This window comes from Pseudophryne corroboree, chromosome 1 (genome assembly GCF_028390025.1).
Source record: "Pseudophryne corroboree isolate aPseCor3 chromosome 1, aPseCor3.hap2, whole genome shotgun sequence".
NCBI lineage: Eukaryota > Metazoa > Chordata > Amphibia > Anura > Myobatrachidae > Pseudophryne > Pseudophryne corroboree.
Window position 1 is genome coordinate 763,997,293 of NC_086444.1, and position 15,780 is coordinate 764,013,072.

A 15,780-nucleotide genomic window follows, 5' to 3' on the forward strand; every position below is an offset into this window, starting at 1 on the left:
GTAATGGGAAAGACTGACAATAGTTGTTTTCTATGAACCTCATGCTATTTGGGATAGACCCTTTTTGGGGGGATCTTCACTTTTCTAGTGATTCCAGCCCTAGGCTGCCCAGTCTAGGGAATGTTGATACTATGACAGGGGAACCACATGTTACATGTCTCCCTGCTATAGTGTCACAAACCCTGGCTGGTGCAGCCTATTGCTGGTTAGTGAAAAATAGGGGGGTCCAATGCCATTTCTTCTTCCTATTTTTCATTATCAGAATTTGAGGCCTACTGTACAGCTGGTTATTAATTTAGGATTAACCCTCACATAATTTTTTTTATTTAAATGTTTTTATCTTTTTTTCTAAACAAAATATGGGCATGCACTGATTCCAAGGGATCTGTGCAGTGTCAGAGGCAGGTTCCTTTATTGGGTGGGATTGCAGCAGTTTTGCAGCAGCTTCTAAACTTGTCACTTATACCAACTTTCTACACAGGTCAGACCCAGGTCAGACTCCGTCTTCACTGGACCGGTTATTTCCGGGTCAACCCCGTTTACACTAGACCTGTGTCTGCTCTGCATGTCACTCATTGAAACTTCTTTGAGGCAGACCTTTGCATACAGTAGATAGCCAATCAGCAGCTTTTAAGCATAACCTGGGTCAGATAATTTGGGTTAGGTCATATAACTTGGGTTGTGCCATTTACACTGCACCCTTACCCAGATTTCTGGGTCACTGGACACGGGTTATTTTTTCAAGAACCCTTTTAAACTGAGCCACGATTCGGGTAGACCCAGCAATAACACAGGTTATTGCAGCAGTGGAAAAGGGGTATTATACCCCTTTTACACTGCCAGCTTTGAACACGGGTTATTGCACATGAGCGTGCATAACCCATGTTGCTGTGCGGTGTAAAAGGGCCCAGTTGGAATTACCCAGGTCGAGTGACCCAGTATTCCAATGAGGGTAGCTTGCAGGGTTGAACACGGGTTCAACCAGGCTTGCTGTGCAGTGTAAATGGGAAGCCGGGTCGATGCAACCCATTTCCCATTCACTCTGTGTGGATGGGCAGCACTTGAAGATCACCCTCGCCAATCACCCATGCCACGTCACCGCTAATGTCACCAACCCGGAAATATGCCAGGTTGGAAACAGCGTTGATGAGGGGCCTGAGGCGGGTCATAGCCGGGAAGCACCCGTGTCAGGCTCCCGGGTACGACCCGCCTCATTCAGTCTAAAAGGCGTATTAGTTAATCTGGGGTTAACTCTTCTAGTGGAAAAAAGTTTGATGGTCTTTCGGTTTTCTATTCTATCCTAAAATGTGGTTTCTCTGTTGTTTTGTGGCAGGTTTGAGCTTAATAAATCTGCAGGATGCATTCTTTCAGGTAAACCGCAGCAAAACTGCTTTAGTGTCAATCCCGCCGCTTAGTAAATTTGCCCAAACTCATTCTCTTAGAAAGGCTAAATGCCACAGAAAAGTTTGAAACAGCAACCTTCACTCTGACATGGACAGCATTGATCTAGTATAAAATTAATTTCCACACATCTTTGAATAGATTGTTTTGCTGAAAACTTTTGTCTTTAGTTTTTTTTAGTATTCACCCTTCATTTAGTCGCATGACCAATTTACTTTATACTGTCAATTTTTTTATGCAATTGTAGAGACTTAATGAAGTGTAAACTTTGTTTTTAAATCTATGCTAGTTTAATTTCATTCATAATGCCCTGACTGCATTCATTGTTATTTTTGAATCATTAAAGATACATACTGTATAATCTCTTTTGTTCAGAATTCTCTTCCAAGTCATTTACTCGAGAGAATAAAATATAAAATTTGACATTTTTATTCCATTTTAGCAATTGATCTGCTGTTTTTTTATTTTAGCACAAATTTTAGTGACTGGGAAAACTTTAAGTATAATGAAAATGTTAACTAATATTTGTAAAAAGTTTATATTTCTCCAAGATGCGTATGTTTTTTGTTTTATTTTTGTGAATACAGAAATGCGAATAAGCAAAAAAATATGTACTTTCAAATGAGCGCAGTAAGTAGTAGAGTGCTGCCCAGGTCCAAGAACAAAGGAGACAAACACAAATCTCCAGAAATGGATTCAAGAAAAAAGCGGTATTGGACCCTTGGCGCACTGTAATACTGGATGCTATTTCTTACTCCTATTACTGAATAATGGAGTCGACATGTGCTGATTATCACACAACACTAACAATATTTATTAAAACACAATCCCCAGCTGGGAATGAACAATGGTATTAAAACAAACAGGTAATAAACGAATACACAGAAGTGTGGTGGGTGGGAGGGAACCCAGTGCTTTCATAAAGTGCTTTCCGTGCTCAAAGTCCTTCTTAATTTGAGAAAAAATCTCTCACCATATTGCATAGCCACGGTGGGCTAGCTTTAAAGAGATAGCTGAGGTCCTAGGCTGAATTGCCCAACACCACCGCAGCAAGCGTATCAGCTTCCAGTCACCGGTTCCCGAATCTCCACCACGTCTGTCCTTATCCAATTGGATAAGGACAGACGTGGTGGAGATTCGGGAACCGGTGACTGGAAGCTGATACGCTTGCTGCGGTGGTGTTGGGCAATTCAGCCTAGGACCTCAGCTATCTCTTTAAAGCTAGCCCACCGCGGCTATGCAATATGGTGAGAGATTTTTTTCTCAAATTAAGAAGGACTTTGAGCACGGAAAGCACTTTATGAAAGCACTGGGTTCCCTCCCACCCACCACACTTCTGTGTATTCGTTTATTACCTGTTTGTTTTAATACCATTGTTCATTCCCAGCTGGGGATTGTGTTTTAATAAATATTGTTAGTGTTGTGTGATAATCAGCACATGTCGACTCCATTATTCAGTAATAGGAGTAAGAAATAGCATCCAGTATTACAGTGCGCCAAGGATCCAATACCGCTTTTTTCTTGAATACAGAAATGCCTTTCACAGAATCTTTTCTGAATCCCAGTAGCAGTTTTCTGACTTAAGGGCCTGATTCAGATTTGTATGATATTGCACAGCTGTACTGTACAATACCGCACAGCTCATACTCAAATGCAGGAGGAGGCATCTGGTGATGCCTCCTAACTGCTTATGTGATCCTCTGGTGCAACTCAAGATGCACCAATGAATCACACTGCGTTACCATCAGTCATCTGATTAACCTTCAGGTTACTCTAATTTCCATTTCAGGTCCACAGCTGAAGTTAGTAAATTTGTGTTGCCAGGTGCAGACACCCATGATGGCACTCCTACAAAATGGAGGCACATTACTCCATTTTGAGGAATGGACCTAGTCACCACCCGCTCCTCGATCCCGCTTAGGGGACACTGCGTCCGAGGTTGCAGGACCCATTCTGCACATGTGCCGAATGGGCTCTGTACATGCACGTGGTCCCCACCATCGGACTTGTATGCTAACCATCGTTTAGTGTACAAGTCTGATTTAGGTCCTTTGTTACTTACAAGGCCGGATTAAGGCAGGTGGGGGGCCCAGGGGCAATGAAATGGTGGGGCCCCCAGTAAACTTGCTTATAAACACCCCCCATGATAGACACACACACAGACAGACACACACATGCCTGGGCTGTCCACTGAATGACAGCCAAGGTAGTACCAGTGCCAAAGCACCACACGCTGCTTCATCCCACCCACTGTTGCCATGAGCTAAGAATTAGGGCCTGCTGCGAAGGTAGCATAAAAATAAGTTAGAAGAGGGAAGGCAGTAAGACACTTCTAAAGCTGCACTGCAGTATGTTACAAAATAAACTATATCAAGTGCCATTGGATCTTAAAAATTCAAGCTCCAAGCAAGTATTTATTGTGGGGCCTATATATTTAATTGCTCATTGTGCATACCCAAAATTCACTCTGTCAGATCAGAGTGTTTACTTGATCTGCAGCACCTGTTGGGTAGTGTTTATCTAGCTAAAGTAAGTTAAATATAATTATAAACTTGGATGTAGTGGTCAAAGTGAAATTTTGAAGTGTGGGTTGTAATTATGCACACGCCGAAGGCACAAGCGCTCCAGAAAAAGGGACATGGCCACTCAAAAGGGATGTGGCCACTCATAAGGGGGCATGTCCCTAAGTGTAGTGTACCTCATCATATACCCCTTATACACATTATGCACCACAATAGTAGGGCCCCTTATACTATCTAGTACTGGTGCCTCTTATAGATTATGCCACACTGAATGAGCCAAAATTTCCATGGAATTAGCCAAAATTCACATCACACCACACAGAATGAGCCAAAATTCACAATATGCCACACAGAATGAGCCAAAATTCACAATATGCAAAACAGAATGAGCCACAATTCACATTATGCAACACAGTATGAGCCAATATTCCCATTACGCAACACGAAATGAGCCAAAATTCACATTATCCAGTACAGAATGAGCCAAAATATACATTATGCCGCACAGTATGAGCCAAAATTCACATTATGCCATATAGTATGAGACAAAATTCAGGGACAGGGAGAGTGACAGCAGGGACAGTGACAGGGAGAATGACAGCTGGGACAGTGACTGAGAGTGACAGCAGGGACAGTGACAGAGAGAGTGACAGCAGGGAGAGTGACAGTGACAGCAGGGACAGGGAGAGACACAGCAGTGACAGACAGAAAGAGTGACTTCAGGACATAGGGACAGTACCTAATGAGCAGCGGATGGGGCTGTGGTCGGCGGCGGTCCAGAGGCTGAAGTCAGCAGTGGTCAGAAGGCCCTGGGCAGCAGCAAAGACTAGGAGAAGGCCCTGGGTGGCAGTGCAGAGGATGACATGGGCAGCAGCAGTGGAGGATGTGAGCGGCAGTGGTGGTGACAGTAAGGAGGATGTGGGCGGTGGCGGTGAAGAGGAGAAAGCCCGGGCAGCGATGGTGTGGAGTGCAACAAAAGATTAGTGAAAACGATGTATGGCGCTCCTCTATATTCTATAAACAAATATCATAAATTCATATAAACGGGGTACAGCTCAGCTGTATACATTCCTGTAAGCCACTTGTATCGTCAGCATGTAACAAAAAATCCTCCACACTTCCTCAGATATTCTCCTCCACTCTTCCTCAGGTATTCTCCCTCTGGGTTTTTTTCCCCCATGTAATAGAGGAGATACGAACAGGATAGTGCAACAACGTTTCTCCTTTTGTTACATGCTGACGATACAAGTGGCTTACAGGAATGTATACAGCTGAGCTGTACCCCGTTTATATGAATTTATGATATTTGTTTATAGAATATAGAGGAGCGCCATACATCGTTTTCACTAATCTTTTGTTGCATTGTATTACTTTTTGGTGGTTTGGGAGACACCTACATAGTGAAAATTTGATTAAGGCTGCACCTTTTGTCTTGCGCATCAGACAGAAAACCAATACATCTTTTTACATTAGCGATGGTGTGGAGATGGCCTTCGGTCCCTCTGACCGCGCCGCAGCCATTTTAAACCAACCGTGGATTGGCAGCCAATCGCGCAGCCGCTCTTGATTGGCTGCCGGTTCCAGCGCTTGACAATGCGGAATAGATAGATAGATAGATAGATAGATAGATAGGCTTAGGCTTTCTATCTATCTATCTATCTATCTATCTATCTATCTATCTATCTATCTATCTATCTATCTATCTATCTATCTAGCAGTTAAATAGTGCACATAGTTTACATATCACAGATACAGTACAATAGAGTTTTGATTAACATTGAAAAGACAGTGTATTTTAGTTCAGCCAGTAATAATTGCCTATCAGATTTTTGAGGAAAGCGCATTAAAAAACCTTTAGTTAATGGGAGAAACTTACTTTTAATGCACTGTCTCTCTGTCAAATATTTGTCAGACACAGGCTAAGCAAAGGCAGCTCTAGCAAATGAGAGCCTTGTACAAGGGCTGCACAGATGAATTGAATTGTCAACCATGCCACCTCAGTAGACACAGCTTTCAACCACTTCCAAGATAATCTATGAAGGACAGTGTAATTGAATAGTACAAGGGTAGTTCATCTGTGCCTTGAGAGGTACTCATTTAATGTAATTGTGTTATTCCCCACTTTTCTATGCCATTTTGATTACAAGATCCAAACTTTTACTGCTTGTCACTTTCTCATATAAAATTTCTGCAATACACCTTTTATAACTCAACTGACATGACTATAATAAGATGACACAATAGAAATCTTTTTTATTTTCCCGTGTTTTATCTACCAACTCCTGATATGTGTACTGTGAGAAATATTACAGTTTTGGATATAATCAGTACTGTAAATATACAGGTAATACACTACATAAAAAGAAATCTTATTCACATTTCACAATAATTGTGCTTAATACATTGGTTAGCTGGGCCTTTTAGGCTAGTAAAAAAACACCATTGCATATTTTTCATAGAGGTGACAGGAAACAAATACATATGATTTGGTTACATTGCATCTTTGCTATTGGTACTATGTAAGTATCCAGCATGCAACTGAAATTACTTGATGGACAATTTCTACAAGCCGGAAAAATGTCAGCACATAAACACTTGTTTTATTTATTGGTATTATTTTCAAAGTGAAAAGCAATGGTAATGTAACTACTTAAAAAATATCAGCATCTATGCTCTGCAGTATGCTCCAAGCCTTCATTATTAAAACACCTTTGTACTATTGTGAGAGAGAAAATGAAAGTGTAGGCACTTTGGGCCTTATTTATGTCTATATGCAAATGCAGCTGCGTTTTTCTTGGTTATATAAATGCTACTCTCCCTGGCTTCAACCACACCCTCTTCCTGTCACTCTCTCCCAGTCACCATCTCCCTGGCATCACCCACACCCTCACCCAGTCCTTGACACCCTCTCCCTCATGTCACCCACCCTCTCTCCATAACCCTCTCTCTGTCACCTACTTCATGTCTCTCTGTCACCTACTTCATGTCACCTTCTCCCTAGCATCACCCACTGCCTCTCTCTGTTACCCTCTCCCTGTCACCCACTACTTGTCTCTGTCACCCTCTCCCTGGTGTCATTTACACGCTCTCTCTGTCACTTTCCCCCTGGCATCACCTACACCCTCACCCTGTTCCTGTCACCCTCTCCCAGACATCACCCACTTCCTCTCTTCATCACCCATGCCCTGTCAACCACTGCCTGTCAGCCTCTCCCTGGCATCACCCACAACCTCTCTCTGTCACCTGCCCCTTCCATCCACTACTTGTCTCCATCACCCTCTCCCTATCACCCTCTCTCTGCCAACCATTGCCTCTCCCTGGTGTCACCCACTGCCTCTCTCTGTCACCCTCCCCCTGATGTCAACTATGGCCTCTCCCTAACCCCCCTCTCCCTGGCGTCACCAACTGCCTCTCCCTGTCTGCCGCTTCTTGTGAGGGACAATGCATATTTTTTTCCTGTGGGGGCCAATGTGTTTTATTTGAAACTTGTGCAATTTTTTTCACCTGTGCATGTGTTTAAGTTGCACAGTGTACATGGCACAATGGGGTTCATACAGAGTTGTAATACAGTTTTTGATGCACACACAAAAAAGTGTATTAGAAATGTGATGGGCATTCCTGGGTAGTTACAGATGTACAAGCACAGATGTAACATAGTAGAGCTATGTTATTGGAGTGGCTCATGAGCAGAGGCGTAACTAGGGTTTTTGGAACCCAGGGCAAGATTAGGAATGGAGCCCCCCCCCCAAAAAAAAAATGACAAAAAAACTGTGTGGCGCGGGCTGAAAATGGGCATGGTCACTTAGCAGAAGGGGCGTGGTCACTGAAAATGGGGCGTGCCAACATGACACCCAACCTGTTTCACGTCATACTGGGTCCATCCTTTTCAATTCAACATGCACCTTACCTGAAATGTATCCTCTAAGGCAGATGGCGTCTTCAATTGTTATTCACTATTCATGTAGGAGATCCCATCATCCAGAAGATGCCTGTTTTTGTAGGAATATTAACAAGGTCAGCATCATACAACAGCGGTTCAACAAGACTCACATCCTGTCCCGTGTCTCTCAGCCACACCATCATCTCCCTCACGTGTCATCTCTCAGTCACACCATCACCGCCCCCTGCATCACATCTCAGCCACATCATTACCGCCTCCTGCATCGTCATTCAGCACACCATCACCTCCCCCACGTAGACTCTCAGCACACCATCACCTCCCCCGCGTAGTCTCTCAGCACACCATCACAACACTCTACGTCATCACTCAGCACACCATCACCTCTCCCTGCATCGTCACTCAGCACACCGTCACCTCACCCTGCGTCGTCACTCAGCACACCATCACCTCCCCCTGTGTCGTCACTCAGCACACCATCACCTCCCCATGTGATGTCATTCAGCACACCATCACCTCCCCCTGCGTTGTCATTCAGCACACGCCATAGCACTCTGGGTCTCTGTGTGTGTCCCATGCACTGGGAGACCATGCTGCTGCTGTCAGGGAGACTGCAGCGCACCCAAGCACCCTGTGCTGGCATTCTGACAGAGAGGGCAGGATGTAATAAAATACATCGCCACCCTTCGCCGCTACCGCAGCGATGCAAATCACATATGTATTAACATATGCGATTAACATCACAATGCGTTAGACGAGCCCACCTGCGATGTTGTCGGTGAGGTCGGCGGGGTCTCCATCACCTCCCAGACTCGGGAGGTGATGTTTGCAGGGAATCCCCGGGCTCCTCCTCTTCCCTGCAGCCTGGAGTTAGGGGTTATTCAACTAAAGCAGGCCTTGGGGTAGGGGGGTTTATTCAAGTAAACCAGGCCTGGGGGAAGGGGGGTTATTCAACTAAAGCAGGCCTGGGGGTAGGGGGGGTTTATTCAAATAAATCAGGCCTGGGGGAAGGGGGGGTATTCAACTGAAGCAGGCCTGGGGGTAGGGGGGGTTTATTCAAGTAAAGCAGACCTGGGGGAAGGGGGGGATATTCAACTGAAGCAGTCAAAGGGGGGGGGGTGTTATTCAACTGAAGCAGGCCTGGGGGGTGGGGGAGTTATTCAAAGCAGGTCTGGGTGGCTTTAATAAACTTAAGCAGGCTGAGGGGGATATTTAATTAAAGCATGCCTGCTTTTTTGTTAAACATATACAGTCCTAGCCCTTTTTTGTTATTATTCAAGAAAGCATGGGGCTTTTTTTTTTATAATTACAACAGCTAATGGTAATCTTGCATTTACTTAAAGGAAGGAACAGCTCCATTCAGCTGCTCTCCGTCCTAGCCTTCCTTTCAGTCAGTAGGCAGTGGTACTGGCAGGCACTTCTGTAATTTAAATAGAGTGCAGTGAGTCCACTACAATGAAATTGGCAGTGGGCGGTTGCATCCACTCAACAATGTGGACCGCAGGTCATGTCAGACCCCAATTCAGGCGCGGCAGACACACCACTGGCCCAGAAAGTGGCACGCTGGGCCAGCTCCGACCACTAGGCTGTAAGCTATAGGAAGCCTATGCTGGCCTCCCAACACCCTGCTCACCCAATGACGCTGCCTTGGAGCCAGAGAAAACACCGCCCAATCCTGCTGCTATTGGCTGGGCGGCGTTTCCTCCGGCTTCCCCTACGCCGCCCACCCAGTCCACTGTGCAGTTTGGGATCGGGAAGCAGGAAGCGTACCGCACGCCAGTACTGCACACTGACTGAGTCTGCAGTGATCTGTTCTACACTCACTGCAGTGCAGCCAGCAACTATTAAGGTTATAAAAAAAACACTGCCGCCAGCGCCGGGTAGTACTGCTCAACACTACCTGGACGGCAGCGCCACCCCACCCCCCTCTGCTGGGTCACCACAGCGCCCAGAGCACATGCCCCACTCACCCTGCCTTAGTTACACCTCTGCTCATGAGTGTTGCTGAAAGTGGTTGCGTACAGAGACACTGAATAAATCAAAGTGGAGGCCATACAAATTTAAATGGTATGACCCATGGTAGCCTCTAATGACACGCAAAGCATTATTGCAGTGTCTGTAGACACTGAAAGTGGGCATCTCAGTTCTGTCACATTTGGACACATGCATGTACACCAGGGATGGGCTTTGTAATCGCATTAGCATACAGATGTAGATGCAACTGCAGCAAAAGACACAAGGAAAGCCACAACGACATCAAAGTGACAATCTGGCCTTATGGTATCCCGTCCCCCTTGACTAACCCCAACCCCTCAATAGACCACACCTCCATTAGGTCTGCTTCCAGAAATTTCCCTGCCTGTTATTCCCTCCCAATAAAGAATCAGTTAGCATAGAGTGTCAGACAGTGGTACACCGAGAAGTTTGAACAGGTTGCGGATGTGGATGCAATGCTATTAGAGGTGAGAGGTGGTTATTGGAGGGACTGGAAGAAGGAAATATCTGTGCTGTGAACATTAAAGGAGGGTTGCAGTTTTCAGTGCGCTGTGTTGTGGACATTGAAGTAGCAGATGAAAGAATGTGTTGTGGACAGCATATCCTGTGAGGTAACGCCCTTGGACTGAGACCACACCCTTCATCTAGGAGTACACACACCAGAAACATGCACAAATATGGCTAGTACTACTAACCTTCCCCCTTACCCTATCAGTGTGCCCCCCTGTCATTTTCTTTTGGATCCACCACAGCTCCTAGGGTTCACCTATGGCTATGCAGACTGGTCGCAGCAGTAGCAATGCTGGTGCCATGTTAACCTACATACAAGACCGCAGCTGAAGGAAGATACAGTATATGTATCGAAAACAACTGACACGCCTGCGTTTTTGCTGCCGCTCCCATGGTTACAACCCCAAATGGTTCCTTTCTGTCAATCACTCTGCATATAAAATGTAAGTGCGAGTGCAAACATAAAGGTACATATGCATGATTGTGGCACATGCACAGTCTACTGATAATCACTCCGTTGCAAAAACATCGGCATTGGGTATAAACTTGAATTGGGCCCTTTGTCATGCAGTTTGAGCAAAACACTTGTATTCATCAGATCATTGATTTTAGTTGGGCATGCATGAAACTGCTGTCCACATAATTGGCAGTAGAAACTGCAGGTCACACTAACAAGTTGTAAAATCATGCATGCATCATATTCCAACAATTTGCTTTGTCCTCTGGTTTATAATCATCAAAATGCCAATTGATTTTCTTAGCAAATTTGACATGAGCTACTGCTTGCATGATCGCCGTCTTACATTTAGAGAATGATATGTAATTTGTGCAGTTTTAAATTACCAACCAACTGAATAGTCAAATTGTTTAACTCACTAAGTCTATGAGCTGGTGGTGGTACTAGGGCCTATGTGTGCTCGGAATTAATTGCAGATAGTCTATATGCCAAGCTATAATTATGCATCTCTGTGTCCGCGCCACTACTCCACAGACTGTGTGGCACTGGATATACAGTCATTATGTTAACATGGTCTGAATGATGAAAATCAGAATGTCGACATGGAAGTTATGTTGACAGGGAACACTACATGGACATAATGTCAACATTGCCATTATGTTGACATTGTGAATGTTGACAGTCACATAACAGGTTTAAAGTTAGGGTTTCAGTTAGGATTAGGGTAGGTTTAGGGCTCTAACAGTAGAAAAACACTGTCAACATGTACAATGCCAACATTCAGACTATGGGGTATATTCAATATGTGTCGGGTTTATTCCGACATGCATTTGTTGGAATGGATCCGACAAGGGCTATCCAATGAACGGCCAAATCCGTCTGTCGGATTTGTCCGTTCCTGCTGTCCTGTCTGGCCGCTGCAGTCAGCGACTGCCGGGTGCGCTGACAGCAGTGTCAGGGGGAGCCGAAAGTGGCGGCAAGCGGGGAGAGCAGAGAGTGGCGGCCGGCAGGGGGAGCAGAGAGTGGCTGCCGGCAGGGGAGGTGTGGGGAGGTGCTGCAGGGAGAGAGGTGCCTGGCCGGGGGACATCCATCAAGGTACGTCTCATCCCCGATCCCCATAGCCCGCTGCACCGCTCCACGTCTCCTCACCTCAATCTGACTTGTTTTCAAGTCGGATTGAGTTTGTTGGAAAGGGGGCCAAAACCTGTCAGATTTGGCCCCATTTCTTACAGAAGCATGCGGATCGGCAGCTATTCTGCCAATCCACGTGTTTTCCGACAAGTCGGGAATTCCCGACTTGACGGAAAAAAACTGCACATTTTGAATAGGTTGGAACCCCTTCTGACTGAAATCTGTTGGAAGCTGCCATCTTTTCGATGTTGATCAATTGTATACTGACTCAGCCAAATGACTTGCTTTGTGATGTGTAGCTAACAGGTACATTTTGGTAAAATGATGCCTTTATTGACACATAAGTGGTTTCAGGTTAATTCCTGTGAATAAAAATACTTTGATCTACATATATTAAAGATAAACTGTACATGTAAAAAATGTTTAGAGATCTGTTTTATCTGGGTTCTATCTGTAGCTGTATTTTCTTTCTCTTATTTGTACAGCTTGACCTGTACTGACATTTTAGGTTTGTTATCCTTGATGAAGTTTTTGTCCTTCTTAGTTTGATCTTTCTCCATAATAATTATTATTAAGGATTTTATGCAATTTTAGGTATGTGAACAACAATTATTTGCCGAGATTACACTTAGTCATAGCATACTAATTAACGTTTAATGGATAATGCTATGTTGAAGAAATACTGTCTAACGTCTTTCATGTCATGTTGAATCACTAATTATTCTATTGCTTTGTGATTATAAACTGTGATAAACTGGACTTGTCTCATTAAAAGTAAAGTATATCCATTCAAAATAACTGTACTTTTTAAATGCTGTCTTTGTAATGAGAGGATAAAAATAAAACATTTTTAATGACCTCAAATGCATAAATATTATATACTGACATTAACAATTACAAATTGGTATGAAAATCAAATCACATTTATTTCTAAGTTTTAATAATACCCCATACTTCTATATTTCAGCAATGCGGTAAAATAGTTTTAATTGCCATTTGTAAGCCTATGTCATTAAATGCCATTCATTTTCTGTGCCAGAAAACAATATTTATTTGTAAACCAATCTATTGCTCTGAGATTATTAAAGCTTTACCATAATATGCTACAAAGGTCAAAATCATGAGTGTTAGCATAGGTTGACATTTAAAACTTGATATCAATGTTCCTTGTTTTTTTCTAATTTAGTTTGTTTGTTTTCTATAAATATCTGCACTTTCTTTAAAAACAGATCTGCGTAAAATGAAATGGTGATCTACAGTAGGGTCATAGTTACATCACCGGTATGAGTATTATTTTGATCTTAACACATACTATTTGACATGTAGGTATCATATCCTGTGAATAATATCCTATATATGTTTGCTTGGAAAAATGGCAATGCCAGGGATTAAAGTGTAGATTAAATCAAAGAAAAACTAAAATATTATTTCATACAACACTGCCATGTGCTGAAAGGATTTAGCCAATTTTCTACAGAAGATAGGGTCATATTTAAGGGCAGTAGTATAGCACTGGTTTGATCATATTCTAATACTATATCCTAAGATCTTAACACAAGTGAAGACAGCAAAAAAGAAACAAAGTAACTTAAACTAAGTTAGTGTGATATAATACTGTTCCCAACTTAAAGTACAGTATGTGGTTGAAATCTTACGTTCATAATTTCTATGATTTGACCCCAAAACTTTATTTAAAAGTAATAAAGTATTTCCTTTATCTTAGTAACAGATGAAAAATATATAACTTAACATACAATTGAGATCTCATTAAGAAAACCAGACAATGGCCCTCATTCCGAGTTGATCGGTCGCAAGGCGAATTTAGCAGAGTTACACACGCTAAGCCGCCGCCTACTGGGAGTGAATCTTAGCTTCTTAAAATTGCGACCGATGTATTCGCAATATTGCGATTACTAACTACTTAGCAGTTTCAGAGTAGCTTCAGACTTACTCTGCCTGTGCGATCATTTCAGTGCTTGTCGTTCCTGGTTGACGTCACAAACACACCCAGCGTTCGCCCAGGCACTCCCACCGTTTCTCCGGCCACTCCTGCGTTTTTTCCGGAAACGGTAGCGTTTTCAGCCACACGCCCCTGAAACGCCGTGTTTCCGCCCAGTAACACCCATTTCCTGTCAATCACATTACGATCGCCGGAGCGATGAAAAAGCCGTGAGTAAAAATACTTTCTTCATAGTAAAGTTACTTGGCGCAGTCGCAGTGCGAACATTGCGCATGCGTACTAAGCGGATTTTCACTGCGATGCGATGAAAAATACCGAGCGAACAACTCGGAATGAGGGCCAATGTTTAATACCTTCCTTTCATTATCAGTTATTTATTTTCAGAATTGTCTTATTTGCCCATTTCCATTTATTTATACCTCAATTATTTTATCTGGGAGACTGCAATAGTCTAACAGATCACAAAGTCTTTATGCTTTATATGTATTTTATTGAGATTTCATTGTTATGTTTTATATTTTTGTGATATGTTGATTTGGATGAAATGGTTTTGTGATATGTCAGTTAGGATGAAGTGTTTTTGTGACATGTGGGTTTGGATGCAGTGGTTTATGACATGTGTGTTTGGACGTCCATAACTGATATTTTAAAATTGTATAATTCATATATTTAAAGTGGATTTTATTCGCACTTGTTCTATGCACAGCACAGTATGGCAGTGTTCTGGATTACCAGTGTTTTAGGCACAAGTCGATTTCTCACATGTAATTTGCAAATTCTCATTCTCATATGCAAGCAAATATGTTGTAACCCAATAGTGAATTCTCATCAATACTATTAGAAATAAGCCAACACTCTGATAAAACCAACTAGGTTAGTAATACATATTGAGAGATACACTGAGAAATTGTGCATTTCACTGTAAGGTATACAGAATAAAAATGTATCTGCTTTTGCAAAGGTTTTCATGCATGGTTCTTATTACACTGTCCTTATTTGTTATTGGAATTGTAACAAACATGAAATCTTGTTCCTCCACAGAGATTAATGTGTGTGCCTATTCTATGAATTACTATACCGCCACTATAATTTCCCTAGTGTCTTTAGGCCTATTCACTGCACATTTTATGCATAAAATAAACGTACTGTACGAATAGAATGGAAGACACTATCATCAAAACTGTGTGTAACATATATTTATGTGTAAACGGTTTCTCCACCCTCAGTTAAAATAATTCCATTCTCTTTTCCACTTACAGTACATCTAATATTGTAGGAGCACATTGAATACTATCATGTGGTCTCATGTACCGCTTATTATACTGAAGCAGGGAAGTCAGGGAAGACATATTATATGTACATATAATTTTATGTTTTTATCTGCCAAATGGTTTCTTTGCATGGTGTCATGAGCACACACTAGAAAAATTAAATGGTTAATTACATGGGATAAAAATATGTGGCTAATTATATGGATTCATTATGTAGGATAAATACAGGATTATTAAAGTTGTGAATGACAGGATGGTTTAATGACATTATTTTAAATGGATTTAACCCTTTGACCCATTTATGACTCTTTCTTACTTTTGTGGCCAAACCATATTTGACAAAAAAATTCTTAGAGTGTGCTAACTACCCCACCAGACTATAGACATCATTCAGCAAGCATTGCAAATCTGCAACAACTGCAGAAGGCCACATGCCAGCTGTCTGCACAGGCACAGACCTTTACAGTGTGTTCACATCCCAGAAGAAATCACACTTTAAATGACAGTGGCAGCCATCGAGGTGTGGGGGGGGGGGGGGGGGTAGTGGGCATTAATGTGGCATTGGGAGAGAATGGTCCTGCCAATGGAGGCATGTCTGGACTATTTTCGTGGCAGCCACGTGATGTCACACTTGG

The 15,780-nt window shown here is 42.8% G+C and overlaps 1 protein-coding gene across 2 annotated transcripts in view; it reads left to right on the plus strand.

The window, feature by feature from the left end:
• Positions 1–15,780, plus strand: part of GRID2 (glutamate ionotropic receptor delta type subunit 2) — a 1,619,892-nt gene that overhangs the window by 408,598 nt on the left and 1,195,514 nt on the right. The window lies entirely within an intron of this gene.